Consider the following 14,729-nt stretch of genomic DNA (forward strand, 5'->3'; position numbering starts at 1 on the left):
GGAGGAACAGGAGCTGCTGTCCTTTCAAGAGTGTGAGGAGAACCTAAAGGAGCAGGACCAGGAACACCCAAGACATGGAGCTCCGAGGAATTAGCCCACTCTGTCCCCACTTCGGGTGCTGGAGGCATTGACTTTCCCACAGGTAGAGCTGAGCTGTGGGGGTGAAACTTACTGCAGGGCCTACTTTCCGCTCAGGTCTAAGAACCTTCGAGGAAAAGGGTCGCTTGTCTGGGAGAAGTGGCATCATCCAGGGCATTCCTGGCTCCTTTGGCAAAGTCATATCCTTACTACTGCTTCTTAGGGTCGGTTGTTCAGGAGGAGAGAAGGAGCAGGAGCAGGAGGAGGGATGTGTGTGAGGGCACAGGGAAACACATGGGGTGGAGGGAAGTGGGGACTGGGAGGAGTGGTGTGCACCAACGTCAAGTGCCAGCAAAGCCAGGTCAGATCTCCACTGTGTGTGTCTGATCCATGACTCTGGGTGACTCCTTTCGGCCTGCATCTGAATGGAAGTGGTACCCTGGAGCTGGAACTCTGTGTGACTAGAGACAGTGTGCCAGAACATCATTCTCAAAGCCTTATTATTGTAATTGTAGATTATCTGGGAAAGCAACAGAGACATTCAGAGTCCAATAACCCATGCTGTTCATTTAGAGCCCCTGTATTTGTCCCAGTTAGTGCAGTGTAAAAGTAGGACATTGTCCACTCACCTAAGGTGGAGCAGAAAGGAGCTACTCTTTTCATCCCTAGTTAGGGCCACACCACTCCAGACATATCCGAATGCCGTATGGTGAAGACAGGGAGAAGGTGAGAGTCCTAGGGATCTCTTGCCAAACACACTAACTCTCTCTCACACACACACGTGTGCACAAACAGAGGATACACGGGCCTGCAGACAAGGCATGCTACAGGGACTACAGACACTGATGTTTTAAGTAGTGACATGCCACTACGCAGCACACACAGACCAGGCAGATCAGAAACCATAAGACACAGAATGTCCCTCAGTGGAAGTAGAGAAGGAACCTGGAAGACCATGGGGAACATAGAACTATGAGCGTATTTGATGGTATGCCAGGGGATGGAGATGTCAGTGGCGTGGTCTAGCAAGCAGGAATGCCCACATCCTTTGATGATGCCTGTTCCATCTACTTGCTTTTGTACTTGTACTGGCTCCTTGACCTAAAGCAGTTTATGAACCACCCCCAGATGTATCTCATGATCAGTGACCAAGATAAAGACTTCCTTATGGACGTGTTTAATTTGAAGGTGAATGAGGAAGGCTGAAGACAGGTGGATGAGGGTGCTGGGCAGGGAAGGTGGGAGAAGGGGCGTATCATATTATCTGTGCATGTGCAGCGTGAGTGTTTGGAGAAGAGAAGCAGAACGCTTTGATGCCTTCCTGGCATGCAAGCCGAGGACCCTAGAAGCTTGCACCTTTTCCCTCCTCCTGGTCCTGGCATATGCAGGAACTAGTCCATCCCAAGTCCAACTGCAACCTGATATTTTCCTTTTGTGACAGCCCTTACTTCTGGAATGCAGTCATCATGAAGGAGTACTACATGACATCACTGGTATGATGTGGCTTCCAGTCATTGTGGGTGGGTGGTGGAAAGAGTGGATGCTCCTCCTGTGTGAACCTTCCCTGTCCCACTTGTCCACTCCCAGGGTATAGGGTATATCATTTCACTCCAGTCCACTTTTTCTGGGATTATGGATGGGGAGTTCCTAGCCTCAGTCTGGACACCAGCAGCCTTTACTTCCTCAACTGGTTGTCAAACCACAACTGACCAGGATTGATCAGGATTGCAAAGGTGGTATCCCTCTGGGCCTTCTGCAGAATTGGAGATGGATATTGGAGTTCTTGTCTACACATGAGAGGGTTTGGGGCTTCTTCAGACGTGTTCTGACATTTTTTATGTTGCCAGCAGTATATCTTCGATGACTGTTGATCGATCCCCTGCAGTACTACCCCTGGGAGGAAAGCCCTACCATAATGGTACCTGAGAGGAAAACAGGTTTTGAGGGAAACAGGAGGTGGTCCCTGAAGTCCCAGACTTGTAGAGTCTGGGACACTCTCCTTTCCCAAATGGGGAAGCTAGGCTCATGCAGGATGGCTGCCGAGCCTGGATTTGGATCATGAAGGTAGATAGTGACAGTCCGAGTTGGGGGTCTTGGGGACTTCCTGTGTCCAAATCTCACTCAAAGTATCTGTAGGTTAACATGTGAATCCTAGGTGATCCTGATGCAGGCAGGGAGAATTAAGCACCTTTGTCTGAATCAGTATTCCCCAGGTCCTGCCAACCTACGGCCTCCTGCCGCTCATTGAGTTTGAGATTACCTTGGCTCTTCTCTGCTGCCCCTCCTCCTGGGAAAGCCTAGCTGTCAGAAGCGGTTCCTCTCTGGTGTACCATTAAATTTTGTTTTGTTCTGTTTTAATTAATTTATTTAAGTGAAGGCTAATTATTTTACAATATTGTAGTGCTTATTTCCATATATTCACGGAAATCTGCCACGGGTGCACATGTATCCCACATCCTGAACCCCCCTCCCACCTTCTTCCCTATTCCACCCACAAGCATTGTCCCAGTGCACCGGTGCAGGGAACCCTGTCTCATGAATCAAACAGAGACTGGAAAGCTGTTTCACATATGGCAATGTCCAAGTTTCAAAATTATCATCTCCCTCAGAATCCAAAAGTCTGTCCTTTACCTATGAGTCCCTTTTGCTCTCTCACACATAGGGTCATTGTTATCACCTTTCTAAATTCCATTTATAGGCGTTACTATACTGTAGTGAAAAGCAGAGACATTACTTTGCCAAACAAGGTCTGTCTAATCAAGGCTATGGTTTTTCCCATGGTCATGTATGGATGTGAGAGTTGGACTGTGAAGAAAGCTGATCGCCGAAGAATTGATGCTTTTGAACTGTGCTACTGGAGAAGACTCTTGAGACTCCCTTGGACTGCAAGGAAATCCAACCAGTCCATTCTAAAAGAGATCAATCCTGGATATTCATTGGAAGAACTTATGCTAAAGCTGAAACTCCAATACTTTGGCCACCTCATGTGACGAGTTGACGCACTGGAAAAGAGTCTGATGCTGGGAGGGATTGGGGGTAGGAGGAGACGGGAATGACAGAGAATGATATGTCTGGATGGCATCACCGACTCGATGGACGTGGGTTTGAGTGAACTCCGGGAGTTGGTGATGGACAGGGAGGCCGGGCGTGCTGTGGTTCATTGGGTCGCAAATATCTGGACATGACTAAGCGACTGAACTGAACTGAACTAATACTATAGTGGTGTTTTTCATTCTGACTTACTTCACTGTATAATAGGTTCTGGTTTCATCCACCTCATTAGACCTGATTCAAATGTTTTAAACAGCCAAATAATATTCCATTGTGTATATGTACCAAGTTTCCTTACCCATTCATGTACCGATGGACATCTAGGTTGGTTCCATATCCTAGCTATTGTAAACAGTGCTGCATTGAACATTGGGGTGAACATGTCTCTTTCAATTCTGATTTCCTCGGTGTGTATTATGCCCAGAGGTGGGATTACTGAGTCGTATGGCAGGTTTATTTCCAGGGTTTTAAGGAATCACCACACCATTCTCCATACTGGTTGTACTAGTTTGCATTCCCTCCAACAGTGTAAGAGGGTTCCCCTTTCTCTGTACCCTCTCCAGCATTTATCGTTTGTAGACTTTTTGATAGCAGGCATTGTGACTGGTGTGAGATGGTACCTCATTGTGGTTCAGATTTGCATTTCTCTGGTAATGAGGTATACTGAGTATCTTTTCATGTGTTTTTTAGGTGTCTGTAATGTCTTCTTTGGAGAACAATCTGTTTAGCTCTTTGGCCCACTTTTTGAAAGTGTCGTTTATTTTTCTAGAATTGAGCCGAATGTGTTGCATGTATATTTTTAAAGTTAATTCTTTGCCAGTTGTTCAGTTTCCTATATTTTCTCCCATTCGATTTCTTCATTGTGCAAAAGCTTTTAAATTTACTTCATTCCTATTTATTTTTCTTTTATTTACATTACTTTGGGAGGTTGTTGATAGACTATCCTGCTGTGATTTATATCAGAAAATGTTTGGCCTTTGTGTTCCTCTAGCAGTTTTGGAGTTTCTCGTCTTACATGTAGATCCTTAATACATTCTGTGTTTATTTATTTATTTTTTAATTTATTTTATTGGAGGCAAATTACCTTACATTAATATATTGGTTGATTTTGCCATACCTTAACACGAATCCGCCTTGGATGTACATGTGTTCCCTTTCTGGAACCCCCCTCCCACCTCCCTCTTCACCATATCCTCCCTCCAGGTCAACCCCGTGCACCAGCCCCAAGCATACTGTATCATGCGTCAAACCTGGACTGGTGATTTATTTCACGTATGATAATATACATGCTACAATGCCGTTCTCCCCAAACATCCCATCTTCACCCTCTCCCACAGAGTCCCAAAGACAGATCTATACATCTGTGTCTCTTTCGCTGTCTCGTATACAGGGTTAAGGTTACCATCTTTCTAAATTCCATATATATGCGTTATTATACTGTATTGATATTTTTCTTTCTGGCTTACTTCACTCTGTATAATAGGCTCCAGTTTCATCCACCTCATTAAAACTGATTCCAATGAATTCTTTTTGATGGCTGAAAAATACTCCATTGTGTATATGTACCAAAGCTTTCTTATAAATTCATCTGCAGATGGACATCTAGGTTGCTTCCATGTCCTGGTTATTATAAACAGTGCTGCAATGAACATTGGAGTATATATGTCTCTTAAAATTCTGGTTTCCTCAGTGTGTATGCCCAGGAGTGCGATTGCTATATCATAGGGCAGTTCTACTTCCAGATTTTTTAAGGAATCTCCACACCTTTCTCCGTAGTGGCTGTACTAATTCACATTCCCACCAACAGTGAAAGAGGGTTCCCTTTTCTCCACACCCTCTCCAGCATATATTGCTTGTAGACTTTTGGATAGCAGACATTCTGACTGGTGTGAAATGATATCTCATTGTGGTTTTGATGTGCATTTCTCTGATTATAAGGGATGTTGAGCATTTTTTCATATGTTTGTTAGCGACCTTTATGTCTTCTTTGGAGAAAGGGTCTGTTTAGTTCTCTGGACCATTTCTTGATTGGGTCATTTATTTTTCTGGAACTGAGCTTCAGGAGCTGCTTGTATATTTTGGAGATTAATCCTTTATCACTTGCTTCATTTTGATTATTTTCTCCCATTCTGAAGGCTGTCTTTTCACCTTGCTTATGGTTTCCTTTGCTGTGCAGAAGCTTTTGATTTTAATTAGGTCCCATTTGTTTATTTTTGCTTTTATTTCCAATATTCTGGGAGGTGGGTCTTGGAGGATCCTGCTGTGATTTATGTCGGAGAGTGTTTTGCTTACGTTCTCCTCTAGGAGTTTTAGAGAATCTGGTCTTACATTTAGCTCTCTAATCCATCTTGAGTTTATTTTAGTTTATGGTGTTAGGGAGTGTTCTAGTTTCATTCTTTCACAAGTGGCTGACCAGTTTTCCCAGCACCACTTGTTAAAGAGACTGTCTTTTCTCCATTTTATATTCTTGCCTCCTTTGTCGAAGATAAGGTGTCCATAGGTGTGTGGATTTATCTATGGGCTTTCTATTTTGTTCCATTGATCTATATTTCTGTCTTTATGCCAGTACCATACTGTCTTGATGACTGTGGCTTTGTAGTAGAGCCTGAAGTCCTGCAGGTTAATTCCTCCAGTTCCATTCTTCTTCTTCAAGATTTCTTTGGCTATTCGAGGTTTTTTGTATTTCCATACAAATTGTGAGATTATTTTTTCTAGTTCTGTGAAAAATATCATTGGTAGCTTGATAAGGATTCCATTGAATGTATAAATTACTTTGGTTAGTGTACTCATTTTCAAAATATTTATTCTTCCAATCCACAAACACGGGTATATTTCTCTATTAGTGTCGTCTTTGATTACTTTCAGTAGTGTTTTATAGTTTTCTATGTACAAGTCTTTTGTTTCCTTAGGTGGATATATTCCTAAGTATTTAATTGTTTTCGTTGCAACAGTGAATGGAATAGTTTTCTTAATTTCTCTTTCTATTTTCTCATTATTAGTGTATAGAATTGCAAGGGATTTCAGTGTGTTGATTTTATACCACACAACTTTACTGTATTCATTGACTAGCTCTAGCAGTTTTCTGGTAGAGTCTTTAGGGTTTTCTGTGTAGCGGATCATGTCATCAACTAACAGTGAAAGTTTTACTTCTTCTTTTCCAATTTGTATTCTTTTATGTCTTTTTCTGCTCTGATTGCTGTAGCCAAAACTTCCAGAACTATGTTGAACAGTAGTGGTGAGAGTGGGCACTCTGTCTTGTTCCTGACTTTTGGGGAAATGCTTTCAGTTTTTCACCATTGAGGATAATGTTTGCTCTGGGTTTGTCATATATAGTTTTTATTATGTTGAGATATGTCCCTTCTATTCCCACAAAAAACAGTTTGTTTTTTGTATTTTCTCAAAGGCTTTCTCTGCATCTATTGAGATAATTATATGTTTTTTATTTTTCAGTTTGTTAATGTGGTGTATTACGTTGATTGATTTTCGGATATTGAAGAATCCTTGCATTCCTGGGATAAAGCCCACTTGGTCATGATGTATGATCTTCTTAATATTTTGTTGTATTCTGATTGCAAGAATTTTGTTAAGGATGCTTGCATCTATGTTCATAAGTGATATTGGCCTGTAGTTTTCTTTTTTGTGGGATCTTTACCAGGTTTTGGAATTAGGGTGATGGTGGCCTCATAGAATGAGTTTGGAAGTTTCCCTTCCTCAGCAATTATTTGGAAGAGTTTGAGTAGAATAGGTGTTAGCTCTTCTCTAATATTTTGGTAGAATTCAGCTGTGAAGCCGTCTGGATCTGGGCTTTTATTTGCTGGAAGATTTCTGATTACTTCCTCTAGTTCGGTGCTTGTGATGAGTCTACAGATTTTTTATTTCTTCCTGGTTCAGTTTTGGCAAGGTGTACATTTCTAGGAATTTGTCCATTTCTTCCAAGTTATTCATTTTATTGCCATATAATTGCTATTAGTATTCTCTAATAATTCTTTGTATTTCTGTGTTGTCGCTTGTGATCTCTCCATTTTCATTTCTAATTTTACTGATTTGGTTCTTCTTCCTTTATTTCTTGATGAGTCTGGCTAGTGGTTTGTCAATTTTATTTACCTTCTCAAAGAACCAGCTTTTGGCTTTGTTGATTTTGGCTATGGTCTCTTTTGTTTCTTTTGAATTTATCTCTGCCCTAATTTTTACTATTTATTTCCTTCTATTAAGGCTGAGGTTCTTCAATTCTTCCTTTTCTAGTTTCTTTAGATGTAGAGTTAGGTTATTTAGTTGACTTTCTTCTTGTTTCTTGAGGTGTGCCTGTATTTCTATGAACTTCCCCCTGAGCACTGCTTTTAAAGTGTCCCAGAGGTTTTGGGTTGTTTTGTTTTCATTTTCATTCATTTCTATGCATATTTTGATTTCTCTTTTGATTTCTTCTATGATTTGTTCATTATTCAGCAGCGTGTTGTTCAGCATCCATATGTTGGCATTTTTAATAGTTTTTCTCCTGTAATTGAGATCTAATCTTACTGCATTGTGGTCAGAAAAGATGCTTGGAATGATTTCAATTTTTTTTTGAATTTACCCAGGCTAGAGTTATGGCCCAGGATGTGATCTATCCTGGAAACGGTTCCATGTGCGCTTGAGAAAAAGGTGAAATTCATTGTTTTGGGGTAAAATGTCCTATAGAGATCTATTAGGACTAACTGGTCTATTGTATCATTTAAAGTTTGTGTTTCCTTGTTAATTTTCTGTTTAGTTGATCTATTCATAGGTGTAAGTGGGGTATTAAAGTGTCCCACTATTATTGTGTTATTGTTAATTTCCCCTTTCATACTTGTTAGTAAATGTCTTACATATTGCGGTGCTCCTATGTTGGGTGCATAAATATTTTTAATTTTTATAACTTCTTCTTGGATTGATCCTTTGATCCATATGTAGTTTCCTTCTTTGTCTCTTTTCACAGCCTTTGTTTTAAAATCTATTTTATCTGATATGAGTATTGTTACTCCTGCTTTTTTTGGTCTCTATTTGCGTGGAATACCTTTTCTCAGCCCTTCACTTTCAGTCTGTATGTGTCCCTCGATTTGAGGTGGGTCTCTTGTAGACAAAATATATGGGGGTCTTGTCTTTGTATCCATTCAACCAGCCTTTGTCTTTTGGTTGGGGCATTCAACCGATTTAAGTTTAAGGTGATTATTGATAAGTATTATCCCATTGCCATTTTATTTATTGTTTTGGGTTCAAGTTTATATACCCTTTCTGTGTTTCCTGTCTAGAGAAGATCGTTTAGTATTTGTTGGAGAGCTGGTTTGGTGATGCTGAATTATCTCAGCTTTTGCTTGCCTGTAAAGCTTTTGATCTCTCCTTCATATTTGAATGAGATCCTTCCTGGGTATAGTAATCTGGGCTGTAGGTTACTTTCTTTCATCACCTTAAGTATGTCTTGCCATTTCTTCCTGGCCTGAAGAGTTTCTGCTGAAAGATCAGCTGTTATCCTTATGGGAATTCCCTTGAGTGTTATTTGTTGTTTTTCCCTTGCTGCTTTTAATATACATTCTTTGCAATGATCTTTGTTAATTAGATTAATATATGCCTTGGCATTTTTCGCCTTGGATTTATCCTCTCTGTGTTTCTTGAACTTGGGTGATTATTTCCTTCCCCATTTTAGGGAAGTTTTCAACTATTATCTCCTCAACTGTCTCCTTATGGTCATTCTTTTTTGTCTTCTTCTTCTGAGAGTCATATGATTCGAATGTTCGGGTGTTTAACATTGTCCCAGAGGTCTCTGAGATTGTCCTCATTTCTTTTAATTTACTTTTCTTTATTCCTCTGTTTAATTTATTTCTACCACTCTCTCTTCTATCTCACTTTTCTTCTCTTCTGCCTTCTTTATTCTATTGTGGTTCCCTCCAGAGTTTTTTTTTTTTTTTGTCTCATATATCACATTATTCATTGTATATTGACTCTTTTTATTTCTTCTAGATCCTTGTTAAACCTTTCTTCCATCTTCTCGATTCTTGTCTCCAGGTTTTTTACCTGTAACTCCAATTTGTTTTCAAGATTTTGGATCATTTTCACTGTCATTATTGGTAATTCTTTATCAGGTAGATTCCCTATCTCTTCCTCTTTTATTTGAATTGGTGAGCATTTATTCTGATCCTTTACTTGCTGGGCATTTCTCTGCCTCTTCATGGTGCTTATATTGCTGTGTTTGGGGTAGCTTTTCCGCCTTCTGGTAGTTTGTGGATTTCTCTTTATTGTGGAGTTTCCTCGCTGTGGGTGGCATTGGACAGGTGGCTTTTCAAGGTTCCCTGGTTAGCAACGCTTACGTTGGTGTTCTGGTGGGTGAAGTTGTATTTCTTCTCTCTGGAGTGCAATGAAGTGTCCAGTAATGATTTATTAGATGTCGATGGGTTTGAAGTCATTTTGAGCAACCTGTATATTGAACTCAGGGCTATTTTCCTGTGTTGCTGGAGAACATTTTTTGGTATCTCTTGCTCTGGAACTTGTTGACACTTGGGTAGTGCTTGGTTTCAGTGTAGGTATGGAGGCGTTCGATGAGCTCCTATGGATTAATATTCCCTGAAGTCAGGAGTTCTCTGCTGTTTTCAGGATTTGGACTTAAGACTCCTGCCTCTAGTTTTAAGTCTTATTCTTGCAGTAGCCTCAAGACTTCTCCATCTGTCACTTCCAAGGCAGTTCCCTCTGTTTTAGCTTCTTCAGTTTGCTGGTCTCTTCAATGTCTGATTTCCGATATGACACAAGGGGGCGGTGGTGAACACATTTTTGGCTCACTTGTTCAGTCATGCTGTGGGGAGGGAGGAACGCTGCAAACAAATATCACTGACGTCTGTGGGGAGTGCTTGCAGTGTCTCAGCCACACGGTGCTTGTCCCCACTCACAGTGTGTGTGCTTTCCCTGTTTATACTGCTTAGGCTCTAGGTTGCTCTGCCAGGAAGAGTCTGAAGACTTCCCTGGGTTGTATGCATTTCCCAGGTCTAAGCCCCTCAGGTTCAGGTACTCGGGCACTCCTCAAAGGCTCAGACTTGGTTGGACCTGCGTTTTGTGCCCTTCTCTGAGCAGCTCAGGTGACCAGATATTTGGCGAGCGTGGTCACTGTGACTTATCTCCTCCCCAGTCCCTGCCCGTGTGTTTTCTGAGTGTAAAACCAGCGTACCTTCTCAGGTGGATGTCGACTGGCCTGAATCCCAGGAAGTCTTGTTTAGCAATGAAGCATGCCTGCAGTTTGATATCAGATGCCTCTCTGAGGGCGCGATTGCCCCCTTCTGGCTCTGGCTGCCCTACCCTGCTTGTCTTGGCAGGGATAGACCATCCACAGCTGGCTAGCTCTGCTCAGTCCTTTGTTCAGTGAGCATGTCTAGCAGTGTCTTAAGTTAGGGCTTTTCGCCTTTTCAGGGGGTAGGTATCCCACAGTCTGCTTTGGTATTTAAAGTTAGTTCCCTGAGATTGCCTTTGGGGCATTCAGGCCCAATCTACCCTAAGCAATGCAACCTGTGCCACCCTGCCCAGCCCCTCTTTTCTAGTGAGGATGCGGGCGTCTGCGCTGCTTCTCCACTGGGAGTTACCATTGGAAATATAATCTGTGGGTTTAAATTATTTATTTATTTTTCCTCCCGGTTATGTTTCCCTCTGAGCTTCCAAGTCTTGCCACAGACTTGCCAGTGAGTGTTTCCTGGTGTATGGAAACTTCTCTCTCTTTTTTTTAAGTCTACCTTCTCCGGACAGATCTCCATCCCTACCTCTTTTGTCTCTCTTTTTATATTTTATTTTACTTCCTACCTCCTTTTGAAGACAATGAGCTGCTTTTCTGGGTTCTTGATGTCTCTGCCAACACTTAGAAGTTGTCTTGTGGAATTTACTCAGCGTCCAAATGTTCTTTTGATGAATTGCGAGGGGTTGGGGGAGTGGTCTCCCCATCCTATTCCTCTGCCATCTTCCTCCCTCTGCTGTTTTAACACATTTTAAAGGAGTGGTTCTAGAACGTCATTCTCTCATCTGTAAAAGAGAAAAAAGCTCCTTTCACCAGGAGGTGTCCCTCCCTACTCTAGAAGTGGGTGGAGACAGATTTTCCAACAAAGCTTTCCTTCCGTGTTCGGACTTAGTCTGTTCCTTACCAGCAAAGGCGTGTTACTGGTCCCTCCCGGTTATACCACTGAGGCAGGGTGGAGATACACCAGGGGTAGACCTGATGGCATCGCAGACTGTTTTCTAGTTACTTATCAACAAGACCTTTGTTTGATTTTCACTTTAGTCAGATACCACCCAGAGTGTAACACAGTAGCTTTCAGAATGTTTCTCAAACTAGGACTACTAGGGGAGGCATCCATCTAACGTGTACCTGTGCACATTCCTGAGTAGTCATGACCACAATAGAAGCAGTGAGTCATAAAGGAATGATCAAGAACCAAGATTTCCCATCTGAGTTTCACCACGCTAGTATGTTTGAAATCAAGAGGTGGTAGAGGGTTGGCCAGCAAGGGAAAAGTGAATTTTCTCCTCCAGTTACTAGGGCCAACACTTCCAGTTCATTTCCACAGATTCTACAAAACAACTATCTATATAATAGAAACTGAAGCCACTGAGGAGCTTTGTCTGGTTTGTTAAGAGCTAGCACTACCAAAGGAAGAAGTCCATTGCTCTTCCAATGCACATAGATCTATCAATCAGAGACACAGCATGACAAAGCGTCATTTCCAGGTCGCTAGCCCCTGAGCCAGGCAGCAAAGTGGGTTGGTGCTGAAGCTAGAGTTCCAAATCATTTCCAAATGTGTTGCTGTAACTTTTGGGCCCTAACAAGGCTAGGTGTTTACATACATGGGGGCTAAGTAAAAGTACACAGCAACAGTATGGCTCTCAAGTCCCTTGAAAGTGGATAATCTGACAGATGAGGTTAGTAGTTATACATCCTGATGCGATTATGAAATGGTCAAAGAGATCATGAAAAGCTGACCTAGAAAGGAATGTTCAGTCCACACACTTCACCAATTTCTAGCCACTCCCTTCACAGGGATGTTGTGTGCCTCTTGGTATTGGCAGTTTTGTATAAACCCCTGAGAAGGCACCCCTTTTGGGGACTACTTTTAGTCATTATGAGGCACTGAGAAACCACAGAGCAGGGCTCAAGGTTCATTTCTGCAAGTTGTCATTCATTCACACATTCACACTGAAGAGTTAGAAAAGTAAAGCAGAAAACATGTATATTGTGAAAGCAGAGAGGCTAGAGCTCTGGAATGTTACTACCTTGTCCTGAAGATCCTGTTTGAGATGATCGATTATGGTGAAAGTTCAGCCACCTAAAAATGACTGGAATTAACAGCTGAGTTTAACGAAGTTACTGGATACAAAATTAACCTAAAGAAATCTCTTTCCTTCTTATGTACTAACAGCAAAAAGACAAAAATTTAAATTTAAGAAGCAATCCCACTCACCACAACAACAACTGGAATGAAATTCCTGGGAATATATCTACTTCAGTTCAGTTTAGTCGCTCAGTCGTGTCCGACTCTCCGCGACCCCATGAATCACAGCACGCCAGGCCTCCCTGTCCATCACCAACTCCCAGGATAATACTGGTGTGCAGCAAAGAATAAGGCAGAAATGAAATGATTCAAAATAACACAAAGAAGTGGAGAGATATACTGTTATCTTGCAGTGGAATAATCAATATTGGGGAATGCCTACACAAAAAAAGGAGTTTACAGGTTCAATGTAATTCCTATGCAATTTCTAATAGCATCTGTCACAAAAGTAGAAAGAAAAAAAAACAGTTTACACTCCTCAGTAGACAAATCCATAAATGAGCTTGATTTCAGCTTTGGTCAAACCTCGTCACGCTTTCTACAGCCATTAGTAATTTTCCTCTGCTCTTCCTTAGTAGCATACTGAACACATTCTGAACTGAAGGACTCAACTTTCAGTGTCATCGGTGGTTTTTTTTTTTTTTTTTTTTTTGCCTTTTTACACATTCATGAGGGAATTAGGGCAAGTGCACTGAAGTGGTTTGCCATGCCATTCATCAGCGGATAGCTGGAGTCACTCCTTCAGTTCAGTTCAGTTCAGTTCAAACTCATGTCCACAGAGTCGGTGATGCCATCCAGCCATCTCATTCTCAGTCTTCCCCTTCTCCTCCCGCCCCCAACCTTGCCCAGCATCAGTCTTTTCCAGTGAGTCAACTCGTCGCATGAGGTGGCCAAAGTATTGCAGTAAAAGATAACCTCAAGATGGATGAAAGACCCAAATATAATCCCAGCGAGTTTAAATCTATAACATTAGAAGAAAGTATAAGTACCCTCTTTGACATAAATTATATCAACATATCTTTATTTTTTATCTTTCACCTACCTCCTATTTTAATCAAAATAAAGCAAAATCAACCAAATAAATGCAACCTAATTAAACATAAATGGCTTGCACAGCAAAACGACAAATAAGACAGAAAATGATTCACACTATGGGAGAAAATATTTTGCAATGAAGGAAATTAAAAGAGGTTAAATTCCAAAATATGAAGCAGCTCATGTTGCCCAATAACAGAAAAACAAACAACGAAATTGAAAAAAAAAAAAGGACAGAAAACGAAATACACATTTCTCTCAAGAAGATATAGAGATGGCCAATATGTATGAGGAGATGCTCAAAATCACTGACTGTTAGAGACAAGAAGATAAAAACTTCAATGAGATATCAACTCTCATTGGCCCTAATGGCAAGTATCTAAAAATCTACCAAAAAAATAAATCCTAGACAAGGTGTGAAGAAAAGAGAATCCTTCTCTCCTCCTGCTTGGTATATACGTTGAAGGAGTCACTATGGAGAACAATATGGAGGTTCCTTTAAAAAATAATAATGCAAACTACCTTATGATCCACAATCCCACTACTGGTCATATACCTGAAGAAAATCTAAACTCCAAAATATACATATCCCCAAATTGATGACGGCAATAATTAAAATAGCTAGCACCTGGAATAAGCAAGTTTCCACCTACGGAGAAATATATAAAGACAATTTGGCACACGATCACCGAAGAATTGATGCGTTTGAACTGTGGTGCTGGAGAAGACTCTTGAGAGTCCCTGGGACTGCAAGGAGATCCAACCAGTCCATTCTAAAGGAGATCGACCCTGGGTGTTCATTGAAAGGACTGATGCTAAAGCTGAAACTCTGATACTTTGGCCACCTCATGCCACGAGTTGACTCACTGGAAAAGAGTCTGAAGCTAGGAGGGATTGGGGGGTGGGAGGATATGGGGACAACAGAGAATGAGGTGGATGGATGGTATCACCAACTCGATGGACATGAGTTTGAGTGAACTCTGGGAGCTGGTGATGGACAGGGAGGCCTGTCGTTCTGTGATTCATGGGGTCGGAAAGAGTCAGACACGACTGAGCGACTGAACTGAACTAAACTGATATATTAGACTATCACTCAGTCTTTTATTTTTTATTTTATTCAATTATTTATTTTTATTGGAGGCTAATTACTTTACAATATTGGTTTTGCCATACATTGACATAAATCCGTCCCTGGTGTACATGTGTTCCCTTTTTTGAACCCCCGCTCCCTCCTCTCCTTATCCTCCCTCCGGATCA

This window comes from Moschus berezovskii, chromosome Y, assembly GCF_049115385.1.
Source record: "Moschus berezovskii isolate FMDL1 chromosome Y, NW_MosBer_1.0, whole genome shotgun sequence".
NCBI lineage: Eukaryota > Metazoa > Chordata > Mammalia > Artiodactyla > Moschidae > Moschus > Moschus berezovskii.